The 15,892-nt window shown below is 50.2% G+C and overlaps 1 long non-coding RNA gene across 1 annotated transcript in view; it reads left to right on the forward strand.

Moving 5' to 3' along the window:
- Positions 1-15,892, forward strand: part of LOC137231100 (uncharacterized) — a 93,595-nt gene that overhangs the window by 10,912 nt on the left and 66,791 nt on the right. The window lies entirely within an intron of this gene.

Consider the following 15,892-nt stretch of genomic DNA (forward strand, 5'->3'; position numbering starts at 1 on the left):
AGTTCCAGTCCAAACCCCGAGGCTTGAGAACAAGGGGAGCAAGTGGTGTAAGTCCCAATTTGAGTGCAAAGGCCCTAGAACCAGAAGCACCGATATCCAAGGGCAGGAGGAGATGGCTGTCCCAGCTTAAGCAGAGAGCAAATTCACCATCCTCTGCGTGTTTTTTCTATTCTGACCCTTAATAGATTAGATGACGCCCACTGCATTGGTGAGGGCATCTTCTCCACTCAGTCTCCGATTCAAATGCTAACCTCTTCTGGAAATACCCTGAAATAATGTTTTACCAGTGATCTGGGCATCCTTTAGCCTAATCAAATTGACACATAAAGTTAACCCTCACAGGCCCCCAGAGGAGGTGGGATTTGGGCCATCTGGAAGGACTTAGATTAGGAGGAGAGGTTGTTTCAGCTGATCACGATTGTCATCATTGCTAATAATGTGCCTTTGTGGTAGGTGCTTTATTTACACATTTCACCTGAGCAGGGAGGCCTGTGGGGGAATTGTGAGGTGTGGAACACCACTGAGGCCCTGAGGGGCTCTGATGGAAGACAAGGCTGGACTGAGTGGGAAAATGGGCTTTATTTGGAAGGCAATGGGGAGCCACTGAAGGCTGTAGAGCAGGGAGAGGTGTTACAGGATCGGCATTTTCAGAAAGGTCTCCGAGGTACAAATGCATGGTGTGTTAGAAAAGTGTGAGGCTATTGCTGACTTCCAAGTGAGATCCTATGAGGCCTGCCCAGAGCAGTGGCCGTGCGGATGCACACGGGAGATGACTGGGTGTGGAGGTGAGAGAGAAGCAAGGGTCAGAGGTGACCCCAAGCCCGGCCCCAACCCAGAACTGAGCATGTGGAGGATGCCACTGGGCAAATGTGGACAGCTACAGGGACCTCCATGGTTTTCCTTAGTCAGGGGAGGAGGGGAGCTTACCCTGTCCAGGAGACCCATCAGACCTGAGGCCCCCCAGCCTCCCTCTATGGTTGACCTGAGAGGAGGGACCAGGAGAACAAGGGCTGGTATAACAAGGTAACACGAGCTAATGTAACACAGAGCACCCTCCAACACCCCATACCCCATTTAAGTGGCTTAACCCAATAACAATATTCATCCTCATAACTGTCCAATGCAGGTGTTCCTGGTTGGCAGGTGGTTCTTCTCCATGGTGACCAAGGCTCCTTCCAGCTTGTGGCTCTAGGAGCCTCTAAGGGCCTTAGTGTTCCATGCACTCAGTGGATGGATGGGGAAACAGAGGGACACACCCTCTTCTTAACAACCTTGACTGGGACATGGCACACCACTTCTGCTCACATTCCACTGGTGAGAACCAAGCATGGGGCCATACTAGATGAAAGGAGAGCTGGGAAATGTAGTTCGGGCCAAGGCAGCCATGTCCCAGGGAAAACTGTGCCCTGAAGAGAGAGAGCATGAGTGTTTGGTTGACAGGTAGCCACCTTTGGCCCAGTTGGGAGCGGACCTGGCAGCAGGAAACGCCCTCAGTCTCCAGCAGGCTTCTCGGAACACTTTACACAGTGAGTGTGGAGGGCACTTTGAGGCACCTGTGGGTGGGATGGGCCTGCAATGGACTGGGGGGTCGTGGTGTGCGCGGATCGTGAGCCCTGTATGCTCCAAGGGTGATGTGGCGCTTGGGGGCTGGCACTTGTGGGCTCTGTGTGTTGTGTATGAGGGCTGTATTAGTTTTCCGTGGCTGTGTAGCAAATGATCACAAACTTAGCAGCTAAATCCACATGTATTGATCAGCTCACAGTTCTGCAAGTCAGAAATCCAGGTGGGGATGGTTGAGTTCTCTGCTTAGGGTCTTGCAAGGCCAAAATGAAGGCGTGGCTGGGCCCTTATCTGGTGGCTCTGGGGAAGAATGCTCTTCCAGCCTCATTCAGGTTGTTGGCAGTTTTCAGTTCCTTGCCGTTATAGGACTAAGATCCCATTTCCTTGCTGTCTGTCATCTGGGGTCACTCTCAGCTCCTAGAAGCCACTCTTTGGTCCTTGTATGTGACCCCTCCATCTTCAAAGCCAGTGATGGTGAACTGAATCCTTCTGGTGCTTCAAACCTGTTTGATTTCCCCTTCTGCCACCAGCTGGCGAAAATTCTGCTTTTAAAAGGCTTGAATGATTAGATTAGGCCCACCTAATAATCTCCCTTTTGTCATATAACATAACATAATCATGGGAATGATATCTCATCATATTCACAGGTACCACCCACACTCAAAGGTTGGGGGAATCCTACAAGGTCAGGGTCATTGGGATTCATTCTTAGAATTCTGCTTCCCACAAGGGCTGGGTCTGAATGCCTTTTTTTTTTTTTTTTTTTCTGGTACACGGGCCTCTCACTGTTGTGGCCTCTCCCGTTGTGGAGCACAGACTCCGGATGCACAGGCCCAGCGGCCATGGCTCACGGGGCCCAGCCACTCCGCGGCATGTGGGATCCTCCCGGACCGGGGCTCGAACCCGTGTCCCCTGCATCCGCAGGCGGACTCTCAACCACTGAGCCACCAGGGAAGTCCTGAATGCCTTTTGATCCTAGCTTCCTCCTTTGCAAAGTAGATATTATGAGGATTAAATGTATTCATATACTTAGGTATTTGTCAAGCACCTACTCTGTACCAGGTGCAGTTCTGCACACTGGAAATACAGCTGCAGACATGACAGGCAAAGATGGCATGTGCACGAAAGACCCCAGCAGCATATCTGACATCCCCATCTGCGCTCGGGCAGCGGTCACAGAGTCTCTGGCTTTACACTGACATTTAAGGCCCTCATGCTGAGACCATTTCTCTCCCCTGGTCTCCATGCCTTCACTATCTCTCTTAATCCTGCCACCTGGCACAGATAGCCTCCTGTGCCTTCCCCCAGGCCCAGGAGCAGACATCTCCCTGTCACCGGGAGGACATAGTTGCCTCCCCTGAGCTCAGGCACACGAAGTGATGGCAGTAGCAGTGTCTCCACCATCAGCTCCAGCCAGGGATTCAGAGAATTCATCCACAGATGTCTCCTGGGACATTTAAAGCAATTATGAAATATATGTATCGACTGACTACTATGTACTGGGTCCACTTCCTTCAGGTAGCCTTCCCAGACTGCCTGTAGCAGGCCATGATCCCTCTGGGCAACCACAGTCTGACCTGCCTCTTTCTGGCAGCACTTTAATCCCTCTGCCCCACCCCACTGGGGGTCCATATCTTATCTTCATTCCTGTTCCCTGGCTGGGAAGGCTGCTAGGGAAAGTTGCCTTTGGAGGCCACTGATTGGAGTCCTGCAAATTCTAGCCTTGGTCCCTGTGCCTCCCAGCACTGGAGAAAATGGAGTCCAAGAGAGAGGCATCTGCTTTGGAGCTGTAGTTCTAAGGCCCTAAACTCTTCCCTTTCTCCCTGCTAATCCAATTGAAATGGCTCCTTAATCCACATCTACCTCCCTCCCCTTGTATCCCCTTCTCTTCTGAATCTTCAGTCTTAGTCCTATTCCACTGCCTGCTATCACACAAACTCAAAGATCTTCTTCATTTCCTCAGTCCTAAAAAAAATCCTGCCTCCATCCCGCCTCACAGATATCTGACTGAATAACTGACGGTGGTTGATGAGCACTATGGGGAGAGGGCCAGTTTGAATCCTGGCTTTGGCACTGCCTGGCTGTGTGACTGTGCGGGCATCACTCAGTTGCTCTGAGCCTGTTTCCTCATGGTTAAAATGGGGGAAGGTTATGTTCATTGTTGTGCGGGCCCTAGAGTGAGCTGGTGCTGCCCTGAGATGCAGATGTGTTTGGGTGCAGAGCTGTGGAATGGGCACAGAGCTGTGGAATGGGCACTGGGTCAGAGAAGGCTCCTGGACAGGAGTCGGGCCGAGGGACATAGTCCAGGACAAAGCTTGGCTCTCAGAGAGGAGGGGTCACCTGGGCACAACGAGAATCCTTAGATTGTCATTGGATCAGAGGGCTTCTTAATTCTGGCCAATGGAAGCCATGGAAGAATGGTACACTCTTAAAAGGGTAGAAAACCCCTTTTAAAAGGAAGGCCTGTGATAGATATCCAGTAGCCACTTCAGGAAAGGAGCAAAGCCCTGCCCCAGATGCTTCCACCCTTTCTCTACCACCAAACAAAAGGTGCTTAGGGAACAAAGGGCAGTGTTCAGGGCACAGGGAAAGATCTATTGCAACTAGGAGGAAGGGAATAGAAAAAGCCTCCTGAATCCATGGAGGAGAGACAGAAAAAGGAGTGGATCCAGATCATTACAGATTTCTTACTGCTGAGGGAGGGACAGGATCACTGAGAATAAAAAATGTGAACACCTCCACTCCTCATCACCAAGCTAGCAAGCAGTAAATAACCAATGTCAGCAGTAAATTGCTGGAGGAGAGACATTCTGAGATGAAGGACAAAGGGAAGACCTAAAACAAAGATACCCATTCTTGCTGTTCTCTTCAACATTACAGTGGTTGTTTCAGGCAATGCAATAAGGCAAGAAAAAATAAAGACTCACAGATCGAATCACTATTCACATATAAGATTGTCTACATAGAAAATTCCCCCCATCTCTACAGAAAAGCTACTAGTACTAATAAGTTTCGTATGATCACAGGATACAGGGTCACTGTACAGAAAAAAATTTATCCTATTGCTGTATACTAGCAATAACAATTGGAAATTGAAATAAATTTTTAAAAAGCACCATCTACAACAGCACCAAAACCCATGAAATGTAATACTAGGTGCCAGATATGTATGCTGAAAACTACAAAATGATGAAAGAAATCAAAGAGAACCTAAACAAATGGAGAGATATACTATTTTCATGGATTGGAGGACTCAAGATTGGTAAGGTGTCCAATTTTCCCAAACTGATCTATAGATTAAATACAATTCCAATTAAAGTTCCATCAGGATGTTTTCAGTAGAAATTAAAAAGTTGATTCTAAAATTTATATAGAAAAGCAAAGAACTAGAAAAGCCAAAACAATTTGGAAAAGAACAAAGTTGGAAGATTTATACTACCTGTTTTCAAAACTTACTATAAAGCTACAGTAGGAAACAAAAGAGAGGGTAAAAAACTGATGTTTATTAGCTTTTCTTTCCTGTGAGAGCATATGAAATAACTTTGGAAAACTAAGACACAGGAGAACTTGCCGAGGGATTGGACAGGTGGCCTTGGCAGGTGGGGAAGGTAGCTTGTGAAACATGTATGGATTATACACAGATCTGAGCTCTGAATGACATGAGGTCACCAATACTGGCCTCCTTTCCTGAGAGCAGGGGCTGCTGCTTCTCCCTGTTTGTGGGTCCTGTAAGACCCAGCTAAGTGCTCAGCCCGTAGTGGACACTCATGGTTATAGATAAAGGGGATATGTGTACATATGTACTTTGTGTGCTGATCACATTTGGGGGGACCGTGTCTCTGCTGCTTTTCCTTCAGCCCAGATAGTAGAGAGCTCACCCAGTAGAATGGATCATTGAGTATGTGTAGTTTCTCTGTAACTGGCCAGGACAAGAGGCTGCTGACTTCAGGGAGGAGGAATGCAGGCTGTCTGAAAAGCAAGTGATGATGGACGGAAGGGAAAAGGCTGCATTCTTTCCTAGCAGAGAGCTGCCAGGAGTGAGCACACACACGTGTGTGTGTGTGTGTGTGTAGTAGTAGTAGTAGTAGTAGTAGTAGTAGTAGCAGCAGCAGCAGGAATCCAGTAGAATGACATTTCAGTGGCTGAGCTCCAAGTCAACTCTCAAGAAATTTTTAAATTCAGAGACACTTGGTCTTGCTTCCTGCTGTATTCCCACTCTCTGGCTGGCTGGCTCTCAGGTATTGAGACAGGGTGGGCAGTGCTGTCAGGACTCCTGTTTAGAGTGTCCCTGACAGGTACCCTGCCCTTTGCCCAGAGGTCTCCTGAGGCTCCTCCTAGTTTGTGGTTCTGTCATTCTCAGTGCCCAGTCTCCATCTCGAAGTTGTTCGTCATGTCCCAGCAGTGGGAAGGGTTAGAGGGGGGTAGAAGTTGTGCCCTTCCCTGTTAAGGGCAGATGGAAGCCACGCCTATCACAAGTGCTCACACCTATGAAGCCAGATCTCAGTCCCGTGGTCCCACGTGGCTACAAGGCAGGCTGGGAAAGGTGCCCAGACAAAATGCAAAGGTTGGGAATGGATATTGGAAGAACGGTTAACAGTTTTGTCCACAAAGCACGAGATATGGAGAGGGGATTGGAAGGCCTGAGCGTGGAGGCAGGAGCAGCAGGTAAGAGGCCATTGTAATAAACCGAGTGGGAGATCATAGTGGCTTGGACTAGGAGGTGGCAGCTGGGATGAGACAAGTGGGAGGATTCAAGAAGTACCAAGGTAGTACCAATTTAGTAATACCAAATCTTGTTGGAGGTAGAACCAACAGGATTTGTTATCAGTTCAATCTTGAGGGTGAAGGGGAAGGAGAAATCAGGGACAACATCTATGTATCTGGCCTGAAAACTGGGCACATTTATTCAGCAAACGTTTATTGAGTTGGTCCCACATGGCAGGTACCATCTCTGTCCTCAAAGGGACATTGGAGGGGGAAGAGTAACCCCCAGGAAACACGGAGAGAGCTGTTAGATGCTTGGAAACGGGGTAGGACCAACAGTGGGTGGACAGGGTTTTAAGGGAAGCGTAGTTCACCTTCGTCCATGGGGCATTTGGCAGGGCTGAGGTCTCCTGGAAGAGGAGGCAGGCCTTCCAGGCGAGTGAGCGGGAGGACCCAAGATGCGGAGGTGGCCTTTCTCGAGGTGGCAGTGATGGTCATGGTGTAGCAGAACAAGCCCTGGCATTGGAACCAGATGGACCTGAATTCAAATCCTGGCTCTCTGCTCACGTGTTACAGGTGGAATTGTAACCTGGATCAATCTCTATCATAGACTTTGGCATTATCTTTCAAAACTACAAACACAGCAATTCTACTTGTAGGAACTTATCCTACAGATATACTTACATATGTGTGAAGCAACAAATATATCAATACAAGGCTATTCATTACAATATTATTTTTTAATATTTATTTATTTATTTAGCTGTGCTTGCTATTAGTTGTGGCACATGGGTCTTTAGTTGTGGCATGCAAACTCTTAGTTGTGGCATGTGGGATCTAGTTCCCCGACCAGGGATGGAACCCGGGCCCCCTGCACTGGGAGCGCAGAGGCCTAGCCACTGGACCACCAGGGAAGTTCCATGCAGCATTATTTTTTTAACGGCAAAAGACTGGAAACAGCCCAAATGTCCATTAATATAGGCTTGGGTAAATAAATCATGATATATCTATGCAATGGAATACCATGTGAAAAAGAATGACGTTACTCTCTATGTGTTCATATGGAAAGATCTCTAAACTATATTGTAAGTGATAAAAGCAAGACAGAGATCAGTGTATATGGTTTACTACCATTTGGGTAAAGAACAAAAACAGGGAGGGAAGGATGGCTACCTATATCTATCTAAATATGTGTATATGTATTTTTTCATATTTGCTTGAATATGCACAGAATATCTTTGGAAGGACAAACAAGGCCAGTTGCTTCCAGGACAGAGAACTAGGTGGCTGGGAGTCAGGGTTGGGAGGCTGACTTTTTACTGCACTCTTTTATACATTTGGAATTTCAAATTATGTGAAATGTATTATATATACCTCCCATTCCTGCCATTTTGTAGCTGTGTGACTTTAGGCAAGTTATTTGGCTTCTCTGAGCCTTAGTTCCTCTTCCGTGAAATGGCAATAACACCGTTGGCCTCATAAGGATCATCAGGGTTGCCTGGCACAAGGGCAATGCCACACACATCGCCCCCATCTCTTCTTTCACTGTCCGGCTGCTAAATCTTGCCTGGTTCACCTGCTTACATTTGGGAGCTGCCACCCCAGACTCACTGGTGTTTGGAAGTTATGGTGAGGGGCACTTGCCAACTGTCCCCACAACTCCCTAACATCACCGGTCAAGATGGGGGGCTCAAGAGGAAGAGCAGGTTTGGGAGCGCAGAGCGTGAGGCCAGTTCTGGTCAGGCCAAATACTGGCATATCTGCAGACGCTCAACGTCTGGGCTGGTGATGGAGATCTGAGGGTCTCCAGACTCTTCCACTTACAAGGCATAATAATTGTAGTAAGGATAATTGCTAACATTTGTCAAGCATGTACATACATTACCTCACCCTCAGCCACCCTTCACGGTTGATCCTATTATTATCTCCAAAGCTACCCAGTTAAGAAACGGTGGGCTGGATTCCCACCCAGGTCTGTCTGACCAGAACTTGGGACCCAGATTTAGAGTAGCTCCTCAAAATCAGTAACTTTTGGGTTGGCAAATGTTTTTATAAATAATATTTTAGAGTTTGTGGGCCACGTAGCATCTGTCCTAACTTCTTAACTCTGTGCTAAAAGTAGACACAGACAATCCATAAATGAATGAGCATGGCTGTGTCTCAATAAAACTTTATTTAGGGAAACTGAAATTTGAATTTGATAGAATTCTCATGTGTCATAAACTTATTCATCTTTTGATTTTATTCCCCCAACCATTTAAAAACGTAAAATTATTCTTAGCTCATGGGCTGTACAAACAGGCCGTGTGAGCCTTGAGCTGTAGTTTACTGACACTCCCCCCACCCCACCTCTCTAAATCCTCTGATAACCAAAAAGAAACCCCCTTGGCACCAATGCCTTCTTTGGTCTGAGTCTTGCCTCGTGGAGGCCAGTAGCCATGATGCTAAGAACCGCCCCTCTCTGTCTGGATGCTTGTCACTAGAATAGAGGAGGGAGAGATAGGACCTGGGTCCTGTTCCCTGATAAGTCCAGGCCCTTTGAAGACCCAGCTCCTTCTTAAATGAGAAACAGGCCTTCTCAAGGGCCTGACCCTACCAAGTCCAGCATCTGTCTTGGGGCAGGAAGCAGGGGCAAATGTTGGCCCCCAAGGCTGCCCCTCTTCTGCCCTGTTCTCCACCAGTTCCAAGACTGCCTCTGGGCCAGTGCAGACAGGGCCAGCTCAGGTGGTGTCAGGGGCTCGGGCTCAGGGAGGGGTGGGGGGGAGACTGGGCTGCTGGGTGAGGCCAGCAGTGTCACCTGGGGCCTCCCTTCCTCTGGGAGGAGGAAGGCTGGGAGATTTTCTCCAGAGTGTATGTGTGTGTGTGTGTGTGTGGCTGAAATGAGCAGGACTCCTTCCCCCAAAGTAACTTCCTTCAAAGACAGCTACTCTTCTCACTGTTCTCTGTTTCTGGCTGGTCTCCTCTTCCTAACCCTTTTTCCTTCCCCTCCTCTCCTGGCCTTCTCTCTGGTCCCCTCCCAAGCAAGGCCTGACTCTGCTGCTCCTGAGTCTTTGCTCAGACAGCTGCCTCCACCTGGATGTCCTGTCCCCCTTTTCCCACCTGAACAACACTCTCCTTTCAGATACCACCTCCTCCTCTCCCTCGTGGGGCCAGGGTTGGCTCTGGGAGTGCATCTTCCTAGGTGGCACGTGTATGGAGCTGACTTTATAAGAACCGCTTCCCAGATTCAGTGCTGCCCAGAGGCCAACTCCAGACCCCTCGGCCTGGTGTTCAAGACCTTTCATGATCTGTCTCAGGCTTTGTTCTCACCCAAACTGCCCTTGCTGCTCTCAGAGAGCTTATAACCTAGTAGGGGAGGGAATGCTTGAACCCAATGCTGTCCAATAGAAATATAATTTAAGCTACAAGTGTCATTTTAATTGCTTTATAGCCACATTATAAAAGTAAAATGAAATAGGTAGAGTTAATTTTAAAAATATATTTTCTTTAACCCATTATATCCAAAATGTTATCATTTCAATATATAATCAATATAAAAATGATTAATCAGATATCTTATATACTTTTTTATCTACCACATCTTTCGGATCTCATGGGCATTTTACACAAACAGCACATCTCAGTTCAGACTGGCCACATTTCACACTCTCCAAAGCCACACATGGCAGGTGGTCCCCATGTTAGATAGCTCAGGCCTAACCTAACCCTCGCCCCTAACACTTAACCTGAAAAATTGCATGAGTAGGGACTTCCCTGGTGGCGCAGTGGTTAAGAATCCGCCTGCCAATGCAGGGGACGTGGGTTCAAGCCCTGGTCCAGGAAGATCCCACATGCCACGGAGCAACTAAGCCCGTGCGCCACAGCTACTGAGCCTGCGCTCTAGAGCCCGCGAACTACAACTGCTGAAGCCCGTGTGCCTAGAGCCTGTGCTCCACCAAGAGAAGCCACCACAATGAGAAGCCCGTGCACCACAACGAAGAGTAGCTCGCGTTCGCCACAACTAGAGAAAGCCCGCGCACAGCAATGAAGACCCAACGCAGCCATAAAGAAATAAAGAGGGCTTCCCTGGTGGCGCAGTGGTTGAGAGTCCACCTGCTGATGCAGGGGACACGAGTTCGTGCCCCGGTCCGGGAAGATCACGCATGCTGCGTAGTGGCTGAGCCCGTGAGCCATGGCCGCTGAGCCTGCGCGTCCAGAGCCTGTGCTCCGCAACGGGAGAGGCCACAACAGTGAGAGGCCCGCGTACCGCAAAAAAAAAAAAAAAAAAAAAAAAAAAAAAGGAGAAACCAGGTGGCTTCACGGGGGAAGGGGTTGCTGTGGGCTATTCATGACCCAGGAGGACAGGGCCGTGCGCTCATGGCAGGACCCAGCTTTGAACCAAGCTCTGCATCCCTGTGGAGTGCCAGCTGAGGGCAGCGACTTCCTGTGATGGGCAGCAGGAAATGTTTCTAGAAGAGTGCCTGAGCTGGGTCTCTTTCCTGCTCCTGTCAGCACCTCTGTCCATCCTTTTCTCTCTCATGTACCCTCCCTGTCCTGGCCCCAGAGCGAAGGTGAGTGCCCCAGTGAAAAAGCCTATTTCTCCCTGGATACCCAGGCTCTGGTTGGCTCTGGAGGTGCATCCTGCAAAAAGTGCTGGCAGATGCTAGATTCCCTCCACCTGGAGGCCTGGCTGCACCTGAGGGCGGCCCCACCCCCATCCGTACCTTGTGACTGTGTAGGCGGCCCAACCCACCTCTCTGTGGCTTCAAACACTCAGGGTCACTCAAAATGTGTGTGAGTGTGTGAAGGGTGACTTCCAGACTGAGGGTGGCACTGGGGGCTGTCTGGGGTGCAGGGCTGACGGCTGGGGTCTCCGGGACGGGTCTTGTATAAAGGGTCATTCATTCCTGACAGGTGTGTGCAGGGCATGGGGCCTGGCCAGGGCCAGCCAGAGCTTTCAGCAGGATTTAATCAGGGCTGAGTGGGCCCTCCTGAAAGCTGGAGTTGTGTTCTATCAGAGGTTGCTGTTTCATGAGCCCCGTGTGGGTACGGATAGCCAGCCTGACCGTAGAGCTAGAGGTCACCTGGGTGACCAGCTGGTGCAGCCTGCTCAGGTACCGAGGGCCCTGGTGGAAGGAGGCAATGGCTCCGGGCTAAGGTCAGTGTATGGGAGTGAGCACATTTGTACCTCAGAAGCTTCATGAGCCTGGCGCAGGCTCTTGGCGGGTCAGTGGCAGAGTCGGTGTTCCAACCCCAAGACAGTGATGCCGATGTGCCTTCTCGGCTTCTCTATCCTTCCTTCAGAGCTTTGTTTGATGGCATTTGGGGACCGGAAGTGGGGATTTCAGGGAGTGAGTCGGGCAATGTGTCTGGAGTAAGTCTCAGGCTAGTGGTTCAGTTGGGCAAGAGATAGAAATGTGTTTTTCTGTGATTCCACTTGCTCTCTGTTGGAAGCCCTCCTTGCGGAGGGGAAGCAGCAGAGGGGAGTGGTACAAATATGATCTCAGGTGGTTTGAGTTCTTCCCTCTTTCCTCACGGGGTGGGGGGTCTCACTTCCATCAAGCAACAATCTCCTGACTTCAGTGACTCTGTCGGGGGCCTGAGAATCATTTTGCTGATTCTGAGGCCTTGCTGGGGCCCAGAAACTTCTGTGAGGTGCTCACGGCTCTGTCTAGATGTGCTCCCCCAGAAATTCCCCTGTTAGGGGGGCTCCCCTTGGTGCCTGCGTGCTTAGCAGCTTTCCCGGGACATCTTGGATTTCATCATTGGTTTCCATTGTCTTTCTTCCCTGTGGCCCAGGGGCTGGGGGCTGGGTGGGCAGCTGTCCTTTGGAATCCTGGGGACTGACCACCAGTGTGGGCCGCTCTGCTGACAGGGTAAGGCAGCAGTGATCTGAGGGTCCTCGAGGGTCAATGTGGCCTTCCATTCTCTTTCTTGGGGAGCAGGTCACATACTGCTCTGATATCATTAGTCAACTGTGTGTCCCCAGGGCCATGGGGGTTGGTGGCCCAACTCTGCTCGGGAAGACCTGATCAAGCCCAGGGAGGTGGGGCTGGCTGGCTTCCCTTGTTTGCCCAGACTGGAGAGGGGTGTTTCCTGGGATGAAGGCCTCTCGATTCTAAAGCTCAGCCAGTCCTGGGTAAATCAGGATGAACTGTTACCCTATCTTTTTCCCTCCCTCTTTCCCTCCCTCCCTTTCCCTCCCTCAGCCTGGTATTACTGGTGGGTGAGGTGGGGGGACAGGATCAAAGGCCCTCCATTTCTGTGCTCTATATTCGGGATGGGGTACCAGGCAGACCAGGCCTTGGAAGTTGATTTGTGGGGATAAGACTCCTGGGTGAGGCCAGCTCCAGCCCTCCCCACCCCCAGTAAGAGTAAGGTTTGTTTTGGGCACTTCCTACCTCCAAGCTGGCAGCCTGCCAAGACTGGCCTTTATTGAAGCTGGTAGGTAGTCCTAGGGGCTTATGGATCAACAGGGCCAGGAGGCAGAGCCCCTGGGCCCATCCTGTCTCTGTGGCCTTAGGCAGGTCACTTCCCTTCCCTCTTGCCCCAGTCACCTTGCCGTGAAATAGAGGGCTGGCTTTAGAGGGACTGTCGAGCTCCTTCCAATTCTCAAAACTGCTGTTTGCACCCACATGGGTGAGAACGCCTGCTGCTGCCCATATGAACCCTGGAAAGTCTGGAGGGGACAAAGTCTTGAGCTCTTAGACTTTGGAAAGGACACTGCCTGTGGGTCTGGACAAAGGAAACATGTTGGTCCTGTACCAAGAGGGCAGCAGTTAGAGCCAGGGCCCCTGAGGACTTGGACTCAACCAATGAGACCCGCCCGCCTCACTGCCAGAGGAAAACTGAGGCCCAGAGAGGGAAAGTAGATTGTCCAAGGTAACACAGCAAGAAGTGAGCCAGCGGGCATTAGACGCCTGGTCTCCTGGCTCCTCGCCAGGGTGTCTCGCCCCTTCTCAGGGTCACTTATGTGACTCAGTGCTCTTCATGGGGGTTGTCTCCCCCTCCCCGCCACCTCTTACCCAGCACATCTCACTCTGTGGCGTTCTGATCCAGCAGCACTGAGCCCCTCAGACCTGGCAGGACCCCGCAAACACGGAGGGGGAGTGTTCGGCTGTGGCTCACCTCTGGCTCACCTCTGAGCCCTGGTGCCCCCATAGAGTGCGGGAGCTGGGGAGTGACTGGGGGACTTGAGTGTGTGTGTGTAGAGCCTGGGTTCCTGATGGGTGTGGGGCTTGAACCCAGGTCCTTTTGTTTAGTGGAGGCTTGGCACCAGCAGAGGTTCTCAGATGGTAACACCTAAGGCCTTCAATAATAATAATGACAGTAGTAATAGTAACAAAAGATTCCATTCGTTGGGCGCTGACTCTGTTCTGGACTCTGTTCTGAGTGCTTTACATGTATTTAACCCTAACAACAGTCCTATGTGGGAGGAAGTAGCATTATGACCATGTTATAGCCAAGAAAACCTGGCAGAGAGAGGTCAATACTATTACATGGTCACCCCCCTGAAGTCAGGGTAAACACACCCCTGTTGTCAGGAGACTGAAGTAGCTTGAAAGGTTTTGTCCTAAAATTTAGAGCAGAGTAACAGCCATTTTAGAACATTGTAACACCCATCTTTGACAATTTTAATTTAAAAACAGTATGTTAAATGACAGCTCTTCACTAAATTTTGGCATCAAATTAAATGCCAGTGAAGGGGGTGGCTCTATATTTTCTGGGACTCTTGGATGAGCTGCCCCCAGGGGGCACTCACGTGCCATCTGGGCAGCACGGTCTGGCCAGAGATGCCTCCCAGGATGGTCTGCAGGCCCCTCAACTAGAGATTCTCTGGAGGGGCAGGAGATACCCTGGGGGGTACTGAACTTTCAACTCCATAGTGTGATTCCTCGCCTTTTAAAGGAGGCTCCTTGGGAGGGTCTACCACTGCCCAGCATGGTGAAGGATGGGCTTCAAGGAATTTGTGTGCAAAATGATGTGATGGGGACAAATAGGGTACAGTAAGTCCCCTGTATATGAACGAGTTCTATTCCGAGAGCACGTTTGTAAGTCCAATTTGTTCGTAAGTCCAACAAAGTTAGCCTAGGTACTCAACTAACACACTCGGCTATATAGTACTGTTCTGTAATAGATTTATAATACTTTTCACACAAATAATACGTACATTAAAAAAAACACAAAAAATAAAACATTTTTAATCTGGCAGTACAGTACCTTGAAAAGTACAGTAGTACGGTACAACAGCTGGCATACAGGGACTTGCACACACGTTCGCACGTTTGAAAGTTTGCGACTTGAAGGTTCGTACGTAGGGGACTTACTATATTCTTAGAGGGTCCATGGTTTCCATTCAGTATCACAAAAAAGCCTGGTACCCCTTCATGGTTATGAACTCTGCTCTGGGTACCAGAGTCCCACGACAGGGGTGCTACCACCTGAATCAGGGCTGGTCCTTTTGGCATCCCCCAGACAGGGCAGGCAACGTGAATTTCTCTGAGCACCCTGAGAAAAAGTCAGGGGAGCCCCCTCTCTCCTCTCCAAATGTAGGAGCCTGCAGAAAGTGCACCCTGTTCCCGTTGCCCCGCCCAGCCTGTCCCCGCCTGCATGGTGTCCAGGACCCTGGCCTGAGGGCAGGAGAAAGCCCAGTCCTGATGCTTACTTGCCTGGTGTCTTCACCTTCTGGGTCTCAGTTTCCTCACTTGTAAAATGGGTATATGAGTATCTGCTCAGTGGGGTGGTTCTGAGAATCAAAGGAGATGATTCTCATGGGTGGGGGGCTGTTACCCCTGCAGAACTGGGCACTCAGGAGCCTTTTGGGCCATTCTAGACTGATGCTCCTTTTCCTCCAGGGGCAAGGCCCTCTGGCATGCAGAGCACAGACATGGGCAGAGCATATTTTGCTGACCAGGCCTTCCGGGCTGCAGCAGGACAGCATGTCTCTCCCCCTCATATATAACAGGTAGGTAGTGGGATTAAGGTAGAATGTCAGCTCCACGGGAGTAGGAGTTTTGTCTGTTTTGCACACTGCTGTGTCCTCAGGGCCTAGAACATTATCTGGCAAATAGCAAGTATTCAGTAAGTATTTGTTGAATGACAGACGGGGCCGTGGGGAGGGGGCAGCCAGGCATAATCCAGAAAAGTGTGGGGAGAGGCTGTGACATTGTCTCATTCAAAGGCCCAGCTTCAGCTCTGCCACCAACTTTCTGGGTGACCCTGGGCAAATCCCTTCTCCTCTCTGGACCTGTTTTCCCATCTATCAAATGAGGGGATTGGCCCGGGGGGTCTCCAGGTTCCATCCAGCTCTGATGCCCTGTGCATTGGTGGGAAGAATAACCCACTGTGTCTTGAAGACAGGATGTGTCTAGAGAGCAGAGAGGGACCAGGAGGGGCTGCTATGTCATGGGGGCGTGGCAGCAGGCACTCGTCCTATGGCAAAACCAGATCCAGGGCTCGGCAGCTGGGGACTGTGGGCAATGTTCTGCCGCTACCCACAGGAGCAAGTGTCCCTGCTCCTGTCCCCAGCCCTTCCTCCTGAGGGGCCTTTCACCTGCTCAGCAAAAGGAGGCGCTACAGGCACTCCTTTCTCAGTTTGCAAAATAAGGCCAAGACTTCCTGCTGCCCTGCTTGAATCTCTGGGGAGAAG

Source organism: Pseudorca crassidens, chromosome 1, assembly GCF_039906515.1.
Source record: "Pseudorca crassidens isolate mPseCra1 chromosome 1, mPseCra1.hap1, whole genome shotgun sequence".
In the NCBI taxonomy this organism is placed as follows: Eukaryota; Metazoa; Chordata; class Mammalia; order Artiodactyla; family Delphinidae; genus Pseudorca; species Pseudorca crassidens.